The following is a 21,916-nucleotide window of genomic DNA, read 5'->3' on the forward strand; positions in this document are numbered from 1 at the left end:
CACACCTTACATTTATATCCAGCAATGTCCAGATTACGAGGGATCCGGCCAGAACGAACCATTTTGATGATACGGGCTCCAGTGCAGATTGCAGGGTCACCCGGGTAATGCTGGTGCCTTATCGTCTCCACCTTCCCGTACGAGGAAAAGTAGGGCCGGAGGCGATCATCACTCTCCTCAAAGGGATAGTGATACAACATAACATTTTGAGCTCGAGGCCCAGCATACATGACTTTGCACTTAGCACCAGCTAAAGTGACAAAATCATAACCTTCAACAATATTTTTACATTTTGGGTCAGCGAAAGTAATCTGAACCAGTTTTACGGGAACAAACTGAATACTGTCAATCACAAAGGGGGTGAACTTTCCCTTGATGGCTGTAACAAGTTCCGCCCTGGGAACAGAGGTTGGAACATCGGAAAGGTCGAGGACTACTGTCCTCTTAAAGGCCGCAAGAGGCATGATGAAAAGGGAAAAAGAGAAAAAACAGTCCCCCCGGAAAGCAAAGCTCCCAGGAAGGGAACAGAAAGACTGGCTACCCTGGGTTATGGCAGGACGCCAAGCATAAGTCCCCAGGAGGGTCACCAGTAAAACTCAGGAATCAAAAATCTTACCACAAATCCCAAAAACGCTTGTCCCCACACTCCAATTCCAATACGGAACTTACGCGTACCACAAGGAAAGGCACGAACCTGGCAGATAATAAAAACCCGCGTCAGGTAAGTATGCCTTTTCAACCTCTCCGGAACCGCAAAAACGCAACTTGTCTGCGCATACCATGTGGTAATGGGGGTCACGTGCTCCTCGTCCTGTCGTGTCGTGCTGTCCACTCGCTGCTATGCTACCTAGAAAAGAGAAGAGAAATGTGAAGGTTGGTTGCTTGGTCATTTGTTCTGCTTTCACTTGATTATTTCTTCCCCAGAGGGAAGTGGGCCACGCTCGGAGGTAGTGCTATACCGAGGCAACCCGTGGCCGGGACGAGGCAAGCCTCTTTTCCACGGCCCAGTTCCAAAAATCAGTTTAATATATGAGCTGCTCGATGAGCAGCGTATCAGATATTAAGCTGATAAGAACAGATACTACACTTGATCTTAGCCAAAAGGCCGAGAAGCCGATGCCCGTAAATGCTCACAGCGGACAAGGTGCTCCCAGTCTCATGGCCACGAGATATGGTGGTCCGATTACAATCCGTGCCAAGGAAGGAATGCCCAAAGCCAACCTGAAAGCGAGGCGCACACAACGATCGCCCTTGTACAGTGGGCAGCAGGACCAGCATTGCATGGCACTTGCGTTGACGGCAAGAGGACAAATGCACATTGTGCTTGCTCTGACCTCGTTTTTATTTTCCCTTATAACAAAGTTAATTTTCACGGCGAATTACTTGTCTACGACCATACCACAGGGAAAACACCGGTTCTCGTCCGATCACCGAAGTTAAGCCCTGTCGGGCGGGGTTAGTACTTGGATGGGAGACCGCCTGGGAATACCCCGTGTTGTAGGCTTCCCTTTTTCCTTCTGTACACTTGATTATCTCAAAAAATCTCAGTTTCCTTTAATGAAAGAACATTCCAAACCAGGTTTTTTGAACACAACATGCCAACGATATGTCAAAGATGAGACATACAACAAAAACAAAATAGTTCACACGAGAAAGTGGAACTTGTATTCCCAAGGGAGCGCGTGCGCGCGAGATCTTATCAATCCAACGTTTATGACATGAAACGTATCTTTTCGTGTGAGCAAAGAACAGGATACGACAAGTAAAAAATGCATGCACTGTTATGCATTAGATGGAAGTTAACCTAGCCCGGATGATATGCATACAACGAAGGCTACAACACTACAACATTGATCCTGCGAAAACGTGACTTACGTGACGTAGCGCACTTCAAAGTCTTACTGTTCCCTGCTCAACACGGACAGTACGTATTCAAAGGGCCGATAAGACACTATCCTGACCATGAAAGATTTACTTTTTATGATAACAATCCAATTAACTGATAACATAGAGAAACCACAAAGTGTTGGCCACAGAAATGTAACGCCAACTGATCTGGCGGGTCCTCAGTTACTCAATGCAAAACGGGCTCTCCAGAACGCAACATAACACAACGCAAAAGAAATCTATCGCGATGGAGCAGTACAAACACACATCCACTTACGTTTTCGAAACGATGCACGAGGATAAGAGCTCGACCCGCTGGCATTTTCTTGTCTCACTCGTCTATCGATGGAAATCGATGCGGCTGAAATAAACACGTCCTCTCGCTCTCTCTACGGCCAAGAATGAAAGAAATAAAATCACAGTTTTGCAGTGCACCAAGTACGGAACATTCACCTACAATTTCAGCAGTGGAATTCACAAATACAACTCACCTTCCTTAGTCCTTACACCGCCACCGCATCTCCTTCCCTGCCCTGCCTGAAACGTTACCAACAAACCTTCCCATTAGCCAACTTTGCCACCGGGGTTTGGTGCGGGGACTAGCGCGAACGCAGGTCCCCACTACCAGAAATTATACGCTCGAGTTACCCACATTTGGGGTAATCGCAAGGGTCAACCCAATCGAAGTGCAATGAAAGAGCCTCACCTTGAGAGGACTGCCTCCCTGATCACAGTGCCTCCCGCGTCAGGTAAGTATGCCTTTTCAACCTCTCCGGAACCGCAAAACGCAACTTGTCTGCGCATACCATGTGGTAATGGGGGTCACGTGCTCCTCGTCCTGTCGTGTCGTGCTGTCCACTCGCTGCTATGCTACCTAGAAAAGAGAAGAGAATGTGAAGGTTGGTTGCTTGGTCATTTGTTCTGCTTTCACTTGATTATTTCTTCCCCAGAGGGAAGTGGGCCACGCTCGGAGGTAGTGCTATACCGAGGCAACCCGTGGCCGGGACGAGGCAAGCCTCTTTTCCACGGCCCAGTTCCAAAAATCAGTTTAATATATGAGCTGCTCGATGAGCAGCGTGAATGGCAGACCAAAGGTCACCAGTCGACAGACTCATCCAACGCCTGAGGCATTGGTCACCAGTATTAGGCGACAGAGGCGAAATAAAACTAAGCAAATCAGGTGGTACAGAGGGTGAATTAAGCAGGTGGCCCGAAGCGAAAAACGAGCTTGTTGGAAACATAGAGGCGATGACTCCATCCGCCCCCCACTGGCGGGCAAAATAACGTCGACGTCTCCGGGTTGAAAAACGCTTGAAGAGCAAGGGGAGGTGGAACTTGACACGGGCCTTTGCTCCCTCAATGACGGCGAGGGCCCCAGGTTGACAGAACGAAAGCGGTAGTCATTGCGGGCCAGCCAGATGTGAAACTTACAGGCACACAACAGGTAACTGAAGACTTTGGGCACTGCGTGAAGCTCAGTGGAATTGAAACCAAAAAGTAAATGGCGACGCTCAAGCACAGGACACATAGGCGAGAAATGAAAAAGGAGGGACTGTAGCCAACCAACAACACTTTGAGCAAGGGGACACACAAAGAGCAAATGCGACAGTGACTCGACGACAGGACCACAAAAACAAGCGGAGGAGACAGATAAACCAAAAGAGAGAAGACGCTCAGCAGTGTAAATCACACCATGAGCTACCTTCCAGGAGAAATCAACAACAAAGCGGTCAAAATCAAAGAAGTGGAACTGGCGCCACGTATCATACCAGTAAAGGTCCCCAAAGGAGGGAAAGAACTTAACTACACAGTGCGGTGTGACAGAGGAACAGGATAAAAGAAACTGGTAACCGACTTTGGCAGAGAAAAAAAGCCACGGAGGCGACAACGTGAGGGTCAGAGGATGCGAAAACCAAAGTTCCCCGGGAGGGGGAAAAAGAGCCACCAAGCGACTCCCAGGCCAAAAGCAAAGAGGAGTAAAATGGCGGTAACAGGGACCTGTCGAAGGCAGCGGGACGGGAGAAAACATCAAGAGAGGAGGCAGCAAAACACGATTGAAACCAGTACGACACAAAGGAGGACCAGCTTGACGAGGACAAAGTAGACCGTTTGACCCACTGACCCAGAAGCGACCAAACCTTGAGCTTAATGTCCACCACCGAGAAACCTCCCAGCGATGTGGGCTGAACGACCACAGCACGTGCAACGAGCTCCCGCTTGGTTTTCCAGAAGAATGAGAAAACAAGGGAGTTAAGTTCTTTAAGTACCCAGGGGGGCATGTGGACCAGGGATGCCACATACCAAACCCTGGCGAGGGCCAGGCAATTGATGACCAAAGCCTTGCCATGAAAAGACAAGGAGCGCTGACGCCAGGAGGAGAGGACGCGTTCCACAGCCTCTATCCGAGGCCGCCAATTAGTTCATCAATGTCATGCGGGCCAATGAAGACTCCGAGGATTTTAAGCTTAGAAGATGTCCAGTCGAGAGGGACAGGGGGGTCAGTTCGGCCAGCCCAAGACCCCAGCCACAAGCCGCGAGACTTTGTCAGGTTGAGCTTGGATCCAGAACCAAGCTCATACCTTGTGTAGGTGTCAAAAACAGCCCTAATGGAGGCATCGGAGGACAAGATGAGCGATGTGTCATCCGCGTACTGGGAAATTGGAGAGAGCGGTGAGGGCAGTCCAGGCAGCAAAGGTCCAGTAATGGCGGGATTTGCTCGAATATTGGCGGCCAAGACCTCAGCGACCATAACATACAGCAAAGGTGCGAGGGGGCAGCCTTGACGCACCCCCCGTGTGAGACTGAAAAAGTTTGAGACATGACCGTTAACAATGACAGCACTCTGAACAGCATTATAGAAAAGGCGGATCCAGCGCAGAAAGGAGGTTTGGAAACCCATTCTGCAGAGGGTGGCATGCAGAAAGGACCAATCAACGCGATCAAACGCTTTTTCTTGGTCGAGCGAGAGGATGGCACAAGGAGACCCGGATTGCGTGGCGTAATGGACCATGTCTCGGAGATAAGCGACGTTCTCACCAATATAACGACCGGGGACACCACAGGTTTGATCCTCAGCCACCACGGCATGAATAACCTTCAGGAGACGCCCAGCGATGACGCGGGCAGCGAGCTTGTAGTCCACACTAAGGAGGGAAATTGGCCGCCAGTTACGAGGGTTCAGCCGGTCACCCGTCTTAAAGATGAGAGAAATGATGCCTCGACGCTGAGAGAGGCTGAGAGTGCCAGCCTCATAACATGAGTTCAGGACGAGCACGAGGTCCTGTCCGAGCACCGGCCAGAATTTGACATAAAACTCCATAGGGAGGCCATCCAAGCCCGGGGTCTTGCCTCGAGCCATCCCACATAAAGCAGTATAACACTCCTCCGACTGGAGAGGACCATCACACTGTTGAGCCTGGTCGGCGGACAAGGTGGAGGTGAGGGCGTCGAGCAGGGAAAGAGCCACGTCCCCGTCAGTAGGCTCGGCACTAAACAAGTTAGAATAAAAGGAAGCAAAAGCCTGGCATAGGTCCTTTGAACTCGAGACCACTGTGCCATCATCGCATCGAAGTGCTGAAATAAGTCGGTCGGCGGCACGCTTCTTTTCCAGACGGAAGAAAAAGGCCGAGGAGGTTTCACCTTCCTCAACCCATTGGCCCGAGCACGGACTTGGGCTCCCCGAGCTGCCTCGAGGTCTAGGGCAGCAAGGGCAGACAGGGTAGAATGGTACGGCTCAACACAGGAGGTGAAACCGGCATCAACACGGTTCTTAAGATGCCCAGCTAGTCGGCCAAGGAGGTCTCGACACTGCGATGTTTTCTTTCGAGCGCTCAGCGCAATATTTAATTGTGAGGCCTTTGATTTGGCTCTTGCCCTTATCCCACCACTTAGCTAGTGACGGGAAGGACAGCATGGACTGCCTCCAAACGGACCAAAAATTAGTGATATGCTGGATATAGTCCTCATCATTGAGGACAGAAATGTTGAGCTTCCAGAAACTGTCCCAGGAGCAGCAATGTCTGGGACACTACAAGAAAGCACCACACCACAGTGATCCGAAAACGGACAAGGAATAATATCGCAAGTCAAGACTGATGGTAACAGGAGTACGGGGCACCAATGAGATCAATACGGGAGGCCATAAGGCCGTCTGAGCGAGTCCAAGAGAAGGCAGAATCGGAAGGATGCAGGTGCCTCCAAATGTCCAGACAACAGCAGGAGTCAAAAAGACGTTTTAAGGTAGCAGTACTTTCGCGGGAAGTGTCAGAGACATTGGAGCCCCGACGATCGAGGGCGCGGTCGAACACAGTGTTAAAGTCCCCGGCAAGGAAGGTCGGATAGGTGGGATCAACCCAAGACGAGACGTCGTCCAGGAAGTCGTCACGGGCTGGGTTGCGATTGGGGGCGTAGAGACAGCAGATACGAAACGGGTGCCCAGAATGGGTAAAGTGGCAAAAAACAACACGCCCAGCGGTGTCACACCAAGAGCTCGTAAGGGTGACCGTGGGGCGGAATAAAATGATGCAACCACAAGAGTGTGCAGAGCCAACAGAAGCAACTGCATTAAAACCAGATGAACGAAACCAGACTGACATTCACTGTCTGAAGAGCAGTGGGCCCTCTTGTAGGCAGACAATGTCAGGGACCTGAGGAAAGGAACGTAACCAGTGCAGAACACCAGCGCGCTTGGACGAGTCCCTGAGACCATTGGTGTTTAAGGAGAGGATAGAGAGAGCCATAACTGAGAAGAAAGAGAGAGACAGCACAACTAGGAGCGACGGCTCCGAACCGGGGCAGGGGGAGCCAAGGAGGGAAGGCCAGAATGAACAGCCCTCCCAGACTCCCTGCCCTTTCCAGACTTCGAGCGGCCGGGGACCGCAGAACCAGGAAGAGGTTTCTTCGCTTTCTTCTTAGACTTGACCTGATCATCAGAGGAAGCCTCAACATCCGAAAGTCCACGCTTAGTGACTGGTGAATCAGTCAGCTCGACCTCGTTAACCATTACGGGAGACAGAGATAGAACCTGTGGGGTATTTACAGGGGTTACATTGATGCCCGTTAAAGGGTCATCGTCACTAAATATACTTTGACTGTATTCAGTCTCATTAACTAGTTCATTATCATTCGTATCCATTTCTTTTCCATTATTACTATTATCCATTTCCATTTCTTTTCCATTAACTACAGCATTATTTGTCATTTCTTTTCCAGTAACTACATTATTACTATTATCCATTTCCATTTCTTTTCCATTAACTATAGTAGTATTGTCCATTACACCAACTACGTTACTACTAGTGTTAACATTGTATTACTCTGTGGCGCAGCCAAACCATCAGACGCAGCGGCGGGGGAGGCAGCCACCTGCACGCGCGTCGAGGACCCACCATTACCGTTTTAGGGAGGGCCGCACCCTCCTTAACATTTACTGGTGGCAGGAGAGGCCATGGGTGGAGTACCAGGGGGGATAACTCATTGTCCCTGAGGTCGGTGTGGGAACCCCAACTTGAAATACCAGGTTGCGTGGGGGCAGGAGGACGAAGGGTTACCCCCTCGTCCCCAGAGTCCTCATGGTCAGAGCTTGCAGGAGAAGTGGGAAGGTCCTCAGGACCAGAACTGACATCCAGGAGGGGAGGCAGCGACTCCGGGGGAGTGGCACCAACAACAAGTGAAGCGGACGGATGGGCGGGGGTCGCAGGCGAAGATGGTGGGTTCCCCCAGGCATTGGGGGGGTTGGGCAATCCCTGGCCATGTGACCAGGCTCCCGACACCTGCGGCACTTCCCGCGCAAGTCACAGTTTTTGGTGAGGTGTTCCCCACGACAGATATCACATTCGGCCGGCTGACCCACATACCACACCTTACATTTATATCCAGCAATGTCCAGATTACGAGGGATCCGGCCAGAACGAACCATTTTGATGATACGGGCTCCAGTGCAGATTGCAGGGTCACCCGGGTAATGCTGGTGCCTTATCGTCTCCACCTTCCCGTACGAGGAAAAGTAGGGCCGGAGGCGATCATCACTCTCCTCAAAGGGATAGTGATACAACATAACATTTTGAGCTCGAGGCCCAGCATACATGACTTTGCACTTAGCACCAGCTAAAGTGACAAAATCATAACCTTCAACAATATTTTTACATTTTGGGTCAGCGAAAGTAATCTGAACCAGTTTTACGGGAACAAACTGAATACTGTCAATCACAAAGGGGGTGAACTTTCCCTTGATGGCTGTAACAAGTTCCGCCCTGGGAACAGAGGTTGGAACATCGGAAAGGTCGAGGACTACTGTCCTCTTAAAGGCCGCAAGAGGCATGATGAAAAGGGAAAAAGAGAAAAAACAGTCCCCCCGGAAAGCAAAGCTCCCAGGAAGGGAACAGAAAGACTGGCTACCCTGGGTTATGGCAGGACGCCAAGCATAAGTCCCCAGGAGGGTCACCAGTAAAACTCAGGAATCAAAAATCTTACCACAAATCCCAAAAACGCTTGTCCCCACACTCCAATTCCAATACGGAACTTACGCGTACCACAAGGAAAGGCACGAACCTGGCAGATAATAAAAACCCGCGTCAGGTAAGTATGCCTTTTCAACCTCTCCGGAACCGCAAAAACGCAACTTGTCTGCGCATACCATGTGGTAATGGGGGTCACGTGCTCCTCGTCCTGTCGTGTCGTGCTGTCCACTCGCTGCTATGCTACCTAGAAAAGAGAAGAGAAATGTGAAGGTTGGTTGCTTGGTCATTTGTTCTGCTTTCACTTGATTATTTCTTCCCCAGAGGGAAGTGGGCCACGCTCGGAGGTAGTGCTATACCGAGGCAACCCGTGGCCGGGACGAGGCAAGCCTCTTTTCCACGGCCCAGTTCCAAAAATCAGTTTAATATATGAGCTGCTCGATGAGCAGCGTATCAGATATTAAGCTGATAAGAACAGATACTACACTTGATCTTAGCCAAAAGGCCGAGAAGCCGATGCCCGTAAATGCTCACAGCGGACAAGGTGCTCCCAGTCTCATGGCCACGAGATATGGTGGTCCGATTACAATCCGTGCCAAGGAAGGAATGCCCAAAGCCAACCTGAAAGCGAGGCGCACACAACGATCGCCCTTGTACAGTGGGCAGCAGGACCAGCATTGCATGGCACTTGCGTTGACGGCAAGAGGACAAATGCACATTGTGCTTGCTCTGACCTCGTTTTTATTTTCCCTTATAACAAAGTTAATTTTCACGGCGAATTACTTGTCTACGACCATACCACAGGGAAACACCGGTTCTCGTCCGATCACCGAAGTTAAGCCCTGTCGGGCGGGGTTAGTACTTGGATGGGAGACCGCCTGGGAATACCCCGTGTTGTAGGCTTCCCTTTTTCCTTCTGTACACTTGATTATCTCAAAAAATCTCAGTTTCCTTTAATGAAAGAACATTCCAAACCAGGTTTTTTGAACACAACATGCCAACGATATGTCAAAGATGAGACATACAACAAAAACAAAATAGTTCACACGAGAAAGTGGAACTTGTATTCCCAAGGGAGCGCGTGCGCGCGAGATCTTATCAATCCAACGTTTATGACATGAAACGTATCTTTTCGTGTGAGCAAAGAACAGGATACGACAAGTAAAAAATGCATGCACTGTTATGCATTAGATGGAAGTTAACCTAGCCCGGATGATATGCATACAACGAAGGCTACAACACTACAACATTGATCCTGCGAAAACGTGACTTACGTGACGTAGCGCACTTCAAAGTCTTACTGTTCCCTGCTCAACACGGACAGTACGTATTCAAAGGGCCGATAAGACACTATCCTGACCATGAAAGATTTACTTTTTATGATAACAATCCAATTAACTGATAACATAGAGAAACCACAAAGTGTTGGCCACAGAAATGTAACGCCAACTGATCTGGCGGGTCCTCAGTTACTCAATGCAAAACGGGCTCTCCAGAACGCAACATAACACAACGCAAAAGAAATCTATCGCGATGGAGCAGTACACACAACATCCACTTACGTTTTCGAAACGATGCACGAGGATAAGAGCTCGACCCGCTGGCATTTTCTTGTCTCACTCGTCTATCGATGGAAATCGATGCGGCTGAAATAAACACGTCCTCTCGCTCTCTCTACGGCCAAGAATGAAAGAAATAAAATCACAGTTTTGCAGTGCACCAAGTACGGAACATTCACCTACAATTTCAGCAGTGGAATTCACAAATACAACTCACCTTCCTTAGTCCTTACACCGCCACCGCATCTCCTTCCCTGCCCTGCCTGAAACGTTACCAACAAACCTTCCCATTAGCCAACTTTGCCACCGGGTTTGGTGCGGGGACTAGCGCGAACGCAGGTCCCCACTACCAGAAATTATACGCTCGAGTTACCCACATTTGGGGTAATCGCAAGGGTCAACCCAATCGAAGTGCAATGAAAGAGCCTCACCTTGAGAGGACTGCCTCCCTGATCACAGTGCCTCCCGCGTCAGGTAAGTATGCCTTTTCAACCTCTCCGGAACCGCAAAACGCAACTTGTCTGCGCATACCATGTGGTAATGGGGGTCACGTGCTCCTCGTCCTGTCGTGTCGTGCTGTCCACTCGCTGCTATGCTACCTAGAAAAGAGAAGAGAATGTGAAGGTTGGTTGCTTGGTCATTTGTTCTGCTTTCACTTGATTATTTCTTCCCCAGAGGGAAGTGGGCCACGCTCGGAGGTAGTGCTATACCGAGGCAACCCGTGGCCGGGACGAGGCAAGCCTCTTTTCCACGGCCCAGTTCCAAAAATCAGTTTAATATATGAGCTGCTCGATGAGCAGCGTGAATGGCAGACCAAAGGTCACCAGTCGACAGACTCATCCAACGCCTGAGGCATTGGTCACCAGTATTAGGCGACAGAGGCGAAATAAAACTAAGCAAATCAGGTGGTACAGAGGGTGAATTAAGCAGGTGGCCCGAAGCGAAAAACGAGCTTGTTGGAAACATAGAGGCGATGACTCCATCCGCCCCCCACTGGCGGGCAAAATAACGTCGACGTCTCCGGGTTGAAAAACGCTTGAAGAGCAAGGGGAGGTGGAACTTGACACGGGCCTTTGCTCCCTCAATGACGGCGAGGGCCCCAGGTTGACAGAACGAAAGCGGTAGTCATTGCGGGCCAGCCAGATGTGAAACTTACAGGCACACAACAGGTAACTGAAGACTTTGGGCACTGCGTGAAGCTCAGTGGAATTGAAACCAAAAAGTAAATGGCGACGCTCAAGCACAGGACACATAGGCGAGAAATGAAAAAGGAGGGACTGTAGCCAACCAACAACACTTTGAGCAAGGGGACACACAAAGAGCAAATGCGACAGTGACTCGACGACAGGACCACAAAAACAAGCGGAGGAGACAGATAAACCAAAAGAGAGAAGACGCTCAGCAGTGTAAATCACACCATGAGCTACCTTCCAGGAGAAATCAACAACAAAGCGGTCAAAATCAAAGAAGTGGAACTGGCGCCACGTATCATACCAGTAAAGGTCCCCAAAGGAGGGAAAGAACTTAACTACACAGTGCGGTGTGACAGAGGAACAGGATAAAAGAAACTGGTAACCGACTTTGGCAGAGAAAAAAAGCCACGGAGGCGACAACGTGAGGGTCAGAGGATGCGAAAACCAAAGTTCCCCGGGAGGGGGAAAAAGAGCCACCAAGCGACTCCCAGGCCAAAAGCAAAGAGGAGTAAAATGGCGGTAACAGGGACCTGTCGAAGGCAGCGGGACGGGAGAAAACATCAAGAGAGGAGGCAGCAAAACACGATTGAAACCAGTACGACACAAAGGAGGACCAGCTTGACGAGGACAAAGTAGACCGTTTGACCCACTGACCCAGAAGCGACCAAACCTTGAGCTTAATGTCCACCACCGAGAAACCTCCCAGCGATGTGGGCTGAACGACCACAGCACGTGCAACGAGCTCCCGCTTGGTTTTCCAGAAGAATGAGAAAACAAGGGAGTTAAGTTCTTTAAGTACCCAGGGGGGCATGTGGACCAGGGATGCCACATACCAAACCCTGGCGAGGGCCAGGCAATTGATGACCAAAGCCTTGCCATGAAAAGACAAGGAGCGCTGACGCCAGGAGGAGAGGACGCGTTCCACAGCCTCTATCCGAGGCCGCCAATTAGTTCATCAATGTCATGCGGGCCAATGAAGACTCCGAGGATTTTAAGCTTAGAAGATGTCCAGTCGAGAGGGACAGGGGGGTCAGTTCGGCCAGCCCAAGACCCCAGCCACAAGCCGCGAGACTTTGTCAGGTTGAGCTTGGATCCAGAACCAAGCTCATACCTTGTGTAGGTGTCAAAAACAGCCCTAATGGAGGCATCGGAGGACAAGATGAGCGATGTGTCATCCGCGTACTGGGAAATTGGAGAGAGCGGTGAGGGCAGTCCAGGCAGCAAAGGTCCAGTAATGGCGGGATTTGCTCGAATATTGGCGGCCAAGACCTCAGCGACCATAACATACAGCAAAGGTGCGAGGGGGCAGCCTTGACGCACCCCCCGTGTGAGACTGAAAAAGTTTGAGACATGACCGTTAACAATGACAGCACTCTGAACAGCATTATAGAAAAGGCGGATCCAGCGCAGAAAGGAGGTTTGGAAACCCATTCTGCAGAGGGTGGCATGCAGAAAGGACCAATCAACGCGATCAAACGCTTTTTCTTGGTCGAGCGAGAGGATGGCACAAGGAGACCCGGATTGCGTGGCGTAATGGACCATGTCTCGGAGATAAGCGACGTTCTCACCAATATAACGACCGGGGACACCACAGGTTTGATCCTCAGCCACCACGGCATGAATAACCTTCAGGAGACGCCCAGCGATGACGCGGGCAGCGAGCTTGTAGTCCACACTAAGGAGGGAAATTGGCCGCCAGTTACGAGGGTTCAGCCGGTCACCCGTCTTAAAGATGAGAGAAATGATGCCTCGACGCTGAGAGAGGCTGAGAGTGCCAGCCTCATAACATGAGTTCAGGACGAGCACGAGGTCCTGTCCGAGCACCGGCCAGAATTTGACATAAAACTCCATAGGGAGGCCATCCAAGCCCGGGGTCTTGCCTCGAGCCATCCCACATAAAGCAGTATAACACTCCTCCGACTGGAGAGGACCATCACACTGTTGAGCCTGGTCGGCGGACAAGGTGGAGGTGAGGGCGTCGAGCAGGGAAAGAGCCACGTCCCCGTCAGTAGGCTCGGCACTAAACAAGTTAGAATAAAAGGAAGCAAAAGCCTGGCATAGGTCCTTTGAACTCGAGACCACTGTGCCATCATCGCATCGAAGTGCTGAAATAAGTCGGTCGGCGGCACGCTTCTTTTCCAGACGGAAGAAAAAGGCCGAGGAGGTTTCACCTTCCTCAACCCATTGGCCCGAGCACGGACTTGGGCTCCCCGAGCTGCCTCGAGGTCTAGGGCAGCAAGGGCAGACAGGGTAGAATGGTACGGCTCAACACAGGAGGTGAAACCGGCATCAACACGGTTCTTAAGATGCCCAGCTAGTCGGCCAAGGAGGTCTCGACACTGCGATGTTTTCTTTCGAGCGCTCAGCGCAATATTTAATTGTGAGGCCTTTGATTTGGCTCTTGCCCTTATCCCACCACTTAGCTAGTGACGGGAAGGACAGCATGGACTGCCTCCAAACGGACCAAAAATTAGTGATATGCTGGATATAGTCCTCATCATTGAGGACAGAAATGTTGAGCTTCCAGAAACTGTCCCAGGAGCAGCAATGTCTGGGACACTACAAGAAAGCACCACACCACAGTGATCCGAAAACGGACAAGGAATAATATCGCAAGTCAAGACTGATGGTAACAGGAGTACGGGGCACCAATGAGATCAATACGGGAGGCCATAAGGCCGTCTGAGCGAGTCCAAGAGAAGGCAGAATCGGAAGGATGCAGGTGCCTCCAAATGTCCAGACAACAGCAGGAGTCAAAAAGACGTTTTAAGGTAGCAGTACTTTCGCGGGAAGTGTCAGAGACATTGGAGCCCCGACGATCGAGGGCGCGGTCGAACACAGTGTTAAAGTCCCCGGCAAGGAAGGTCGGATAGGTGGGATCAACCCAAGACGAGACGTCGTCCAGGAAGTCGTCACGGGCTGGGTTGCGATTGGGGGCGTAGAGACAGCAGATACGAAACGGGTGCCCAGAATGGGTAAAGTGGCAAAAAACAACACGCCCAGCGGTGTCACACCAAGAGCTCGTAAGGGTGACCGTGGGGCGGAATAAAATGATGCAACCACAAGAGTGTGCAGAGCCAACAGAAGCAACTGCATTAAAACCAGATGAACGAAACCAGACTGACATTCACTGTCTGAAGAGCAGTGGGCCCTCTTGTAGGCAGACAATGTCAGGGACCTGAGGAAAGGAACGTAACCAGTGCAGAACACCAGCGCGCTTGGACGAGTCCCTGAGACCATTGGTGTTTAAGGAGAGGATAGAGAGAGCCATAACTGAGAAGAAAGAGAGAGACAGCACAACTAGGAGCGACGGCTCCGAACCGGGGCAGGGGGAGCCAAGGAGGGAAGGCCAGAATGAACAGCCCTCCCAGACTCCCTGCCCTTTCCAGACTTCGAGCGGCCGGGGACCGCAGAACCAGGAAGAGGTTTCTTCGCTTTCTTCTTAGACTTGACCTGATCATCAGAGGAAGCCTCAACATCCGAAAGTCCACGCTTAGTGACTGGTGAATCAGTCAGCTCGACCTCGTTAACCATTACGGGAGACAGAGATAGAACCTGTGGGGTATTTACAGGGGTTACATTGATGCCCGTTAAAGGGTCATCGTCACTAAATATACTTTGACTGTATTCAGTCTCATTAACTAGTTCATTATCATTCGTATCCATTTCTTTTCCATTATTACTATTATCCATTTCCATTTCTTTTCCATTAACTACAGCATTATTTGTCATTTCTTTTCCAGTAACTACATTATTACTATTATCCATTTCCATTTCTTTTCCATTAACTATAGTAGTATTGTCCATTACACCAACTACGTTACTACTAGTGTTAACATTGTATTACTCTGTGGCGCAGCCAAACCATCAGACGCAGCGGCGGGGGAGGCAGCCACCTGCACGCGCGTCGAGGACCCACCATTACCGTTTTAGGGAGGGCCGCACCCTCCTTAACATTTACTGGTGGCAGGAGAGGCCATGGGTGGAGTACCAGGGGGGATAACTCATTGTCCCTGAGGTCGGTGTGGGAACCCCAACTTGAAATACCAGGTTGCGTGGGGGCAGGAGGACGAAGGGTTACCCCCTCGTCCCCAGAGTCCTCATGGTCAGAGCTTGCAGGAGAAGTGGGAAGGTCCTCAGGACCAGAACTGACATCCAGGAGGGGAGGCAGCGACTCCGGGGGAGTGGCACCAACAACAAGTGAAGCGGACGGATGGGCGGGGGTCGCAGGCGAAGATGGTGGGTTCCCCCAGGCATTGGGGGGGTTGGGCAATCCCTGGCCATGTGACCAGGCTCCCGACACCTGCGGCACTTCCCGCGCAAGTCACAGTTTTTGGTGAGGTGTTCCCCACGACAGATATCACATTCGGCCGGCTGACCCACATACCACACCTTACATTTATATCCAGCAATGTCCAGATTACGAGGGATCCGGCCAGAACGAACCATTTTGATGATACGGGCTCCAGTGCAGATTGCAGGGTCACCCGGGTAATGCTGGTGCCTTATCGTCTCCACCTTCCCGTACGAGGAAAAGTAGGGCCGGAGGCGATCATCACTCTCCTCAAAGGGATAGTGATACAACATAACATTTTGAGCTCGAGGCCCAGCATACATGACTTTGCACTTAGCACCAGCTAAAGTGACAAAATCATAACCTTCAACAATATTTTTACATTTTGGGTCAGCGAAAGTAATCTGAACCAGTTTTACGGGAACAAACTGAATACTGTCAATCACAAAGGGGGTGAACTTTCCCTTGATGGCTGTAACAAGTTCCGCCCTGGGAACAGAGGTTGGAACATCGGAAAGGTCGAGGACTACTGTCCTCTTAAAGGCCGCAAGAGGCATGATGAAAAGGGAAAAAGAGAAAAAACAGTCCCCCCGGAAAGCAAAGCTCCCAGGAAGGGAACAGAAAGACTGGCTACCCTGGGTTATGGCAGGACGCCAAGCATAAGTCCCCAGGAGGGTCACCAGTAAAACTCAGGAATCAAAAATCTTACCACAAATCCCAAAAACGCTTGTCCCCACACTCCAATTCCAATACGGAACTTACGCGTACCACAAGGAAAGGCACGAACCTGGCAGATAATAAAAACCCGCGTCAGGTAAGTATGCCTTTTCAACCTCTCCGGAACCGCAAAAACGCAACTTGTCTGCGCATACCATGTGGTAATGGGGGTCACGTGCTCCTCGTCCTGTCGTGTCGTGCTGTCCACTCGCTGCTATGCTACCTAGAAAAGAGAAGAGAAATGTGAAGGTTGGTTGCTTGGTCATTTGTTCTGCTTTCACTTGATTATTTCTTCCCCAGAGGGAAGTGGGCCACGCTCGGAGGTAGTGCTATACCGAGGCAACCCGTGGCCGGGACGAGGCAAGCCTCTTTTCCACGGCCCAGTTCCAAAAATCAGTTTAATATATGAGCTGCTCGATGAGCAGCGTATCAGATATTAAGCTGATAAGAACAGATACTACACTTGATCTTAGCCAAAAGGCCGAGAAGCCGATGCCCGTAAATGCTCACAGCGGACAAGGTGCTCCCAGTCTCATGGCCACGAGATATGGTGGTCCGATTACAATCCGTGCCAAGGAAGGAATGCCCAAAGCCAACCTGAAAGCGAGGCGCACACAACGATCGCCCTTGTACAGTGGGCAGCAGGACCAGCATTGCATGGCACTTGCGTTGACGGCAAGAGGACAAATGCACATTGTGCTTGCTCTGACCTCGTTTTTATTTTCCCTTATAACAAAGTTAATTTTCACGGCGAATTACTTGTCTACGACCATACCACAGGGAAAACACCGGTTCTCGTCCGATCACCGAAGTTAAGCCCTGTCGGGCGGGGTTAGTACTTGGATGGGAGACCGCCTGGGAATACCCCGTGTTGTAGGCTTCCCTTTTTCCTTCTGTACACTTGATTATCTCAAAAAATCTCAGTTTCCTTTAATGAAAGAACATTCCAAACCAGGTTTTTTGAACACAACATGCCAACGATATGTCAAAGATGAGACATACAACAAAAACAAAATAGTTCACACGAGAAAGTGGAACTTGTATTCCCAAGGGAGCGCGTGCGCGCGAGATCTTATCAATCCAACGTTTATGACATGAAACGTATCTTTTCGTGTGAGCAAAGAACAGGATACGACAAGTAAAAAATGCATGCACTGTTATGCATTAGATGGAAGTTAACCTAGCCCGGATGATATGCATACAACGAAGGCTACAACACTACAACATTGATCCTGCGAAAACGTGACTTACGTGACGTAGCGCACTTCAAAGTCTTACTGTTCCCTGCTCAACACGGACAGTACGTATTCAAAGGGCCGATAAGACACTATCCTGACCATGAAAGATTTACTTTTTATGATAACAATCCAATTAACTGATAACATAGAGAAACCACAAAGTGTTGGCCACAGAAATGTAACGCCAACTGATCTGGCGGGTCCTCAGTTACTCAATGCAAAACGGGCTCTCCAGAACGCAACATAACACAACGCAAAAGAAATCTATCGCGATGGAGCAGTACAACAACACATCCACTTACGTTTTCGAAACGATGCACGAGGATAAGAGCTCGACCCGCTGGCATTTTCTTGTCTCACTCGTCTATCGATGGAAATCGATGCGGCTGAAATAAACACGTCCTCTCGCTCTCTCTACGGCCAAGAATGAAAGAAATAAAATCACAGTTTTGCAGTGCACCAAGTACGGAACATTCACCTACAATTTCAGCAGTGGAATTCACAAATACAACTCACCTTCCTTAGTCCTTACACCGCCACCGCATCTCCTTCCCTGCCCTGCCTGAAACGTTACCAACAAACCTTCCCATTAGCCAACTTTGCCACCGGGGTTTGGTGCGGGGACTAGCGCGAACGCAGGTCCCCACTACCAGAAATTATACGCTCGAGTTACCCACATTTGGGGTAATCGCAAGGGTCAACCCAATCGAAGTGCAATGAAAGAGCCTCACCTTGAGAGGACTGCCTCCCTGATCACAGTGCCTCCCGCGTCAGGTAAGTATGCCTTTTCAACCTCTCCGGAACCGCAAAACGCAACTTGTCTGCGCATACCATGTGGTAATGGGGGTCACGTGCTCCTCGTCCTGTCGTGTCGTGCTGTCCACTCGCTGCTATGCTACCTAGAAAAGAGAAGAGAATGTGAAGGTTGGTTGCTTGGTCATTTGTTCTGCTTTCACTTGATTATTTCTTCCCCAGAGGGAAGTGGGCCACGCTCGGAGGTAGTGCTATACCGAGGCAACCCGTGGCCGGGACGAGGCAAGCCTCTTTTCCACGGCCCAGTTCCAAAAATCAGTTTAATATATGAGCTGCTCGATGAGCAGCGTGAATGGCAGACCAAAGGTCACCAGTCGACAGACTCATCCAACGCCTGAGGCATTGGTCACCAGTATTAGGCGACAGAGGCGAAATAAAACTAAGCAAATCAGGTGGTACAGAGGGTGAATTAAGCAGGTGGCCCGAAGCGAAAAACGAGCTTGTTGGAAACATAGAGGCGATGACTCCATCCGCCCCCCACTGGCGGGCAAAATAACGTCGACGTCTCCGGGTTGAAAAACGCTTGAAGAGCAAGGGGAGGTGGAACTTGACACGGGCCTTTGCTCCCTCAATGACGGCGAGGGCCCCAGGTTGACAGAACGAAAGCGGTAGTCATTGCGGGCCAGCCAGATGTGAAACTTACAGGCACACAACAGGTAACTGAAGACTTTGGGCACTGCGTGAAGCTCAGTGGAATTGAAACCAAAAAGTAAATGGCGACGCTCAAGCACAGGACACATAGGCGAGAAATGAAAAAGGAGGGACTGTAGCCAACCAACAACACTTTGAGCAAGGGGACACACAAAGAGCAAATGCGACAGTGACTCGACGACAGGACCACAAAAACAAGCGGAGGAGACAGATAAACCAAAAGAGAGAAGACGCTCAGCAGTGTAAATCACACCATGAGCTACCTTCCAGGAGAAATCAACAACAAAGCGGTCAAAATCAAAGAAGTGGAACTGGCGCCACGTATCATACCAGTAAAGGTCCCCAAAGGAGGGAAAGAACTTAACTACACAGTGCGGTGTGACAGAGGAACAGGATAAAAGAAACTGGTAACCGACTTTGGCAGAGAAAAAAAGCCACGGAGGCGACAACGTGAGGGTCAGAGGATGCGAAAACCAAAGTTCCCCGGGAGGGGGAAAAAGAGCCACCAAGCGACTCCCAGGCCAAAAGCAAAGAGGAGTAAAATGGCGGTAACAGGGACCTGTCGAAGGCAGCGGGACGGGAGAAAACATCAAGAGAGGAGGCAGCAAAACACGATTGAAACCAGTACGACACAAAGGAGGACCAGCTTGACGAGGACAAAGTAGACCGTTTGACCCACTGACCCAGAAGCGACCAAACCTTGAGCTTAATGTCCACCACCGAGAAACCTCCCAGCGATGTGGGCTGAACGACCACAGCACGTGCAACGAGCTCCCGCTTGGTTTTCCAGAAGAATGAGAAAACAAGGGAGTTAAGTTCTTTAAGTACCCAGGGGGGCATGTGGACCAGGGATGCCACATACCAAACCCTGGCGAGGGCCAGGCAATTGATGACCAAAGCCTTGCCATGAAAAGACAAGGAGCGCTGACGCCAGGAGGAGAGGACGCGTTCCACAGCCTCTATCCGAGGCCGCCAATTAGTTCATCAATGTCATGCGGGCCAATGAAGACTCCGAGGATTTTAAGCTTAGAAGATGTCCAGTCGAGAGGGACAGGGGGGTCAGTTCGGCCAGCCCAAGACCCCAGCCACAAGCCGCGAGACTTTGTCAGGTTGAGCTTGGATCCAGAACCAAGCTCATACCTTGTGTAGGTGTCAAAAACAGCCCTAATGGAGGCATCGGAGGACAAGATGAGCGATGTGTCATCCGCGTACTGGGAAATTGGAGAGAGCGGTGAGGGCAGTCCAGGCAGCAAAGGTCCAGTAATGGCGGGATTTGCTCGAATATTGGCGGCCAAGACCTCAGCGACCATAACATACAGCAAAGGTGCGAGGGGGCAGCCTTGACGCACCCCCCGTGTGAGACTGAAAAAGTTTGAGACATGACCGTTAACAATGACAGCACTCTGAACAGCATTATAGAAAAGGCGGATCCAGCGCAGAAAGGAGGTTTGGAAACCCATTCTGCAGAGGGTGGCATGCAGAAAGGACCAATCAACGCGATCAAACGCTTTTTCTTGGTCGAGCGAGAGGATGGCACAAGGAGACCCGGATTGCGTGGCGTAATGGACCATGTCTCGGAGATAAGCGACGTTCTCACCAATATAACGACCGGGGACACCACAGGTTTGATCCTCAGCCACCACGGCATGAATAACCTTCAGGAGACGCCCAGCGATGACGCGGGCAGCGAGCTTGTAGTCCACACTAAGGAGGGAAATTGGCCGCCAGTTACGAGGGTTCAGCCGGTCACCCGTCTTAAAGATGAGAGAAATGATGCCTCGACGCTGAGAGAGGCTGAGAGTGCCAGCCTCATAACATGAGTTCAGGACGAGCACGAGGTCCTGTCCGAGCACCGGCCAGAATTTGACATAAAACTCCATAGGGAGGCCATCCAAGCCCGGGGTCTTGCCTCGAGCCATCCCACATAAAGCAGTATAACACTCCTCCGACTGGAGAGGACCATCACACTGTTGAGCCTGGTCGGCGGACAAGGTGGAGGTGAGGGCGTCGAGCAGGGAAAGAGCCACGTCCCCGTCAGTAGGCTCGGCACTAAACAAGTTAGAATAAAAGGAAGCAAAAGCCTGGCATAGGTCCTTTGAACTCGAGACCACTGTGCCATCATCGCATCGAAGTGCTGAAATAAGTCGGTCGGCGGCACGCTTCTTTTCCAGACGGAAGAAAAAGGCCGAGGAGGTTTCACCTTCCTCAACCCATTGGCCCGAGCACGGACTTGGGCTCCCCGAGCTGCCTCGAGGTCTAGGGCAGCAAGGGCAGACAGGGTAGAATGGTACGGCTCAACACAGGAGGTGAAACCGGCATCAACACGGTTCTTAAGATGCCCAGCTAGTCGGCCAAGGAGGTCTCGACACTGCGATGTTTTCTTTCGAGCGCTCAGCGCAATATTTAATTGTGAGGCCTTTGATTTGGCTCTTGCCCTTATCCCACCACTTAGCTAGTGACGGGAAGGACAGCATGGACTGCCTCCAAACGGACCAAAAATTAGTGATATGCTGGATATAGTCCTCATCATTGAGGACAGAAATGTTGAGCTTCCAGAAACTGTCCCAGGAGCAGCAATGTCTGGGACACTACAAGAAAGCACCACACCACAGTGATCCGAAAACGGACAAGGAATAATATCGCAAGTCAAGACTGATGGTAACAGGAGTACGGGGCACCAATGAGATCAATACGGGAGGCCATAAGGCCGTCTGAGCGAGTCCAAGAGAAGGCAGAATCGGAAGGATGCAGGTGCCTCCAAATGTCCAGACAACAGCAGGAGTCAAAAAGACGTTTTAAGGTAGCAGTACTTTCGCGGGAAGTGTCAGAGACATTGGAGCCCCGACGATCGAGGGCGCGGTCGAACACAGTGTTAAAGTCCCCGGCAAGGAAGGTCGGATAGGTGGGATCAACCCAAGACGAGACGTCGTCCAGGAAGTCGTCACGGGCTGGGTTGCGATTGGGGGCGTAGAGACAGCAGATACGAAACGGGTGCCCAGAATGGGTAAAGTGGCAAAAAACAACACGCCCAGCGGTGTCACACCAAGAGCTCGTAAGGGTGACCGTGGGGCGGAATAAAATGATGCAACCACAAGAGTGTGCAGAGCCA

At 50.8% G+C, this 21,916-nt stretch overlaps 12 non-coding genes across 12 annotated transcripts; 3 read left to right on the plus strand and 9 right to left on the minus strand.

Moving 5' to 3' along the window:
* Nucleotides 1-925: 925 nt before the first annotated feature.
* On the minus strand, nt 926-1,117 carry LOC137990247 (U2 spliceosomal RNA). Its single transcript, XR_011121251.1, has one exon. It is a non-coding gene; the product is annotated as a U2 spliceosomal RNA (small nuclear RNA).
* Nucleotides 1,118-1,385: 268 nt separating this feature from the next.
* On the plus strand, nt 1,386-1,504 carry LOC137990222 (5S ribosomal RNA). The gene has a single exon (XR_011121228.1). It is a non-coding gene; the product is annotated as a 5S ribosomal RNA (ribosomal RNA).
* A 976-nt stretch (nt 1,505-2,480) lies between these two features.
* LOC137990236 (U1 spliceosomal RNA) lies at nt 2,481-2,644 on the minus strand. Its single transcript, XR_011121241.1, has one exon. It is a non-coding gene; the product is annotated as a U1 spliceosomal RNA (small nuclear RNA).
* Nucleotides 2,645-2,838: 194 nt separating this feature from the next.
* Nucleotides 2,839-3,029, minus strand: LOC137990263 (U2 spliceosomal RNA). The gene has a single exon (XR_011121265.1). It is a non-coding gene; the product is annotated as a U2 spliceosomal RNA (small nuclear RNA).
* A 5,638-nt stretch (nt 3,030-8,667) lies between these two features.
* Nucleotides 8,668-8,859, minus strand: LOC137990248 (U2 spliceosomal RNA). The gene has a single exon (XR_011121252.1). It is a non-coding gene; the product is annotated as a U2 spliceosomal RNA (small nuclear RNA).
* A 268-nt stretch (nt 8,860-9,127) lies between these two features.
* On the plus strand, nt 9,128-9,245 carry LOC137990227 (5S ribosomal RNA). Its single transcript, XR_011121232.1, has one exon. It is a non-coding gene; the product is annotated as a 5S ribosomal RNA (ribosomal RNA).
* A 974-nt stretch (nt 9,246-10,219) lies between these two features.
* Nucleotides 10,220-10,383, minus strand: LOC137990237 (U1 spliceosomal RNA). Its single transcript, XR_011121242.1, has one exon. It is a non-coding gene; the product is annotated as a U1 spliceosomal RNA (small nuclear RNA).
* A 194-nt stretch (nt 10,384-10,577) lies between these two features.
* Nucleotides 10,578-10,768, minus strand: LOC137990264 (U2 spliceosomal RNA). The gene has a single exon (XR_011121266.1). It is a non-coding gene; the product is annotated as a U2 spliceosomal RNA (small nuclear RNA).
* Nucleotides 10,769-16,406: 5,638 nt separating this feature from the next.
* LOC137990249 (U2 spliceosomal RNA) lies at nt 16,407-16,598 on the minus strand. The gene has a single exon (XR_011121253.1). It is a non-coding gene; the product is annotated as a U2 spliceosomal RNA (small nuclear RNA).
* A 268-nt stretch (nt 16,599-16,866) lies between these two features.
* Nucleotides 16,867-16,985, plus strand: LOC137990224 (5S ribosomal RNA). Its single transcript, XR_011121229.1, has one exon. It is a non-coding gene; the product is annotated as a 5S ribosomal RNA (ribosomal RNA).
* A 976-nt stretch (nt 16,986-17,961) lies between these two features.
* On the minus strand, nt 17,962-18,125 carry LOC137990238 (U1 spliceosomal RNA). Its single transcript, XR_011121243.1, has one exon. It is a non-coding gene; the product is annotated as a U1 spliceosomal RNA (small nuclear RNA).
* Nucleotides 18,126-18,319: 194 nt separating this feature from the next.
* LOC137990265 (U2 spliceosomal RNA) lies at nt 18,320-18,510 on the minus strand. Its single transcript, XR_011121267.1, has one exon. It is a non-coding gene; the product is annotated as a U2 spliceosomal RNA (small nuclear RNA).
* Between the last annotated feature and the right edge of the window lie 3,406 nt (nt 18,511-21,916).

The sequence above is a fragment of the Montipora foliosa genome, unplaced genomic scaffold, assembly GCF_036669935.1.
Source record: "Montipora foliosa isolate CH-2021 unplaced genomic scaffold, ASM3666993v2 scaffold_74, whole genome shotgun sequence".
Taxonomy (NCBI): domain Eukaryota; kingdom Metazoa; phylum Cnidaria; class Anthozoa; order Scleractinia; family Acroporidae; genus Montipora; species Montipora foliosa.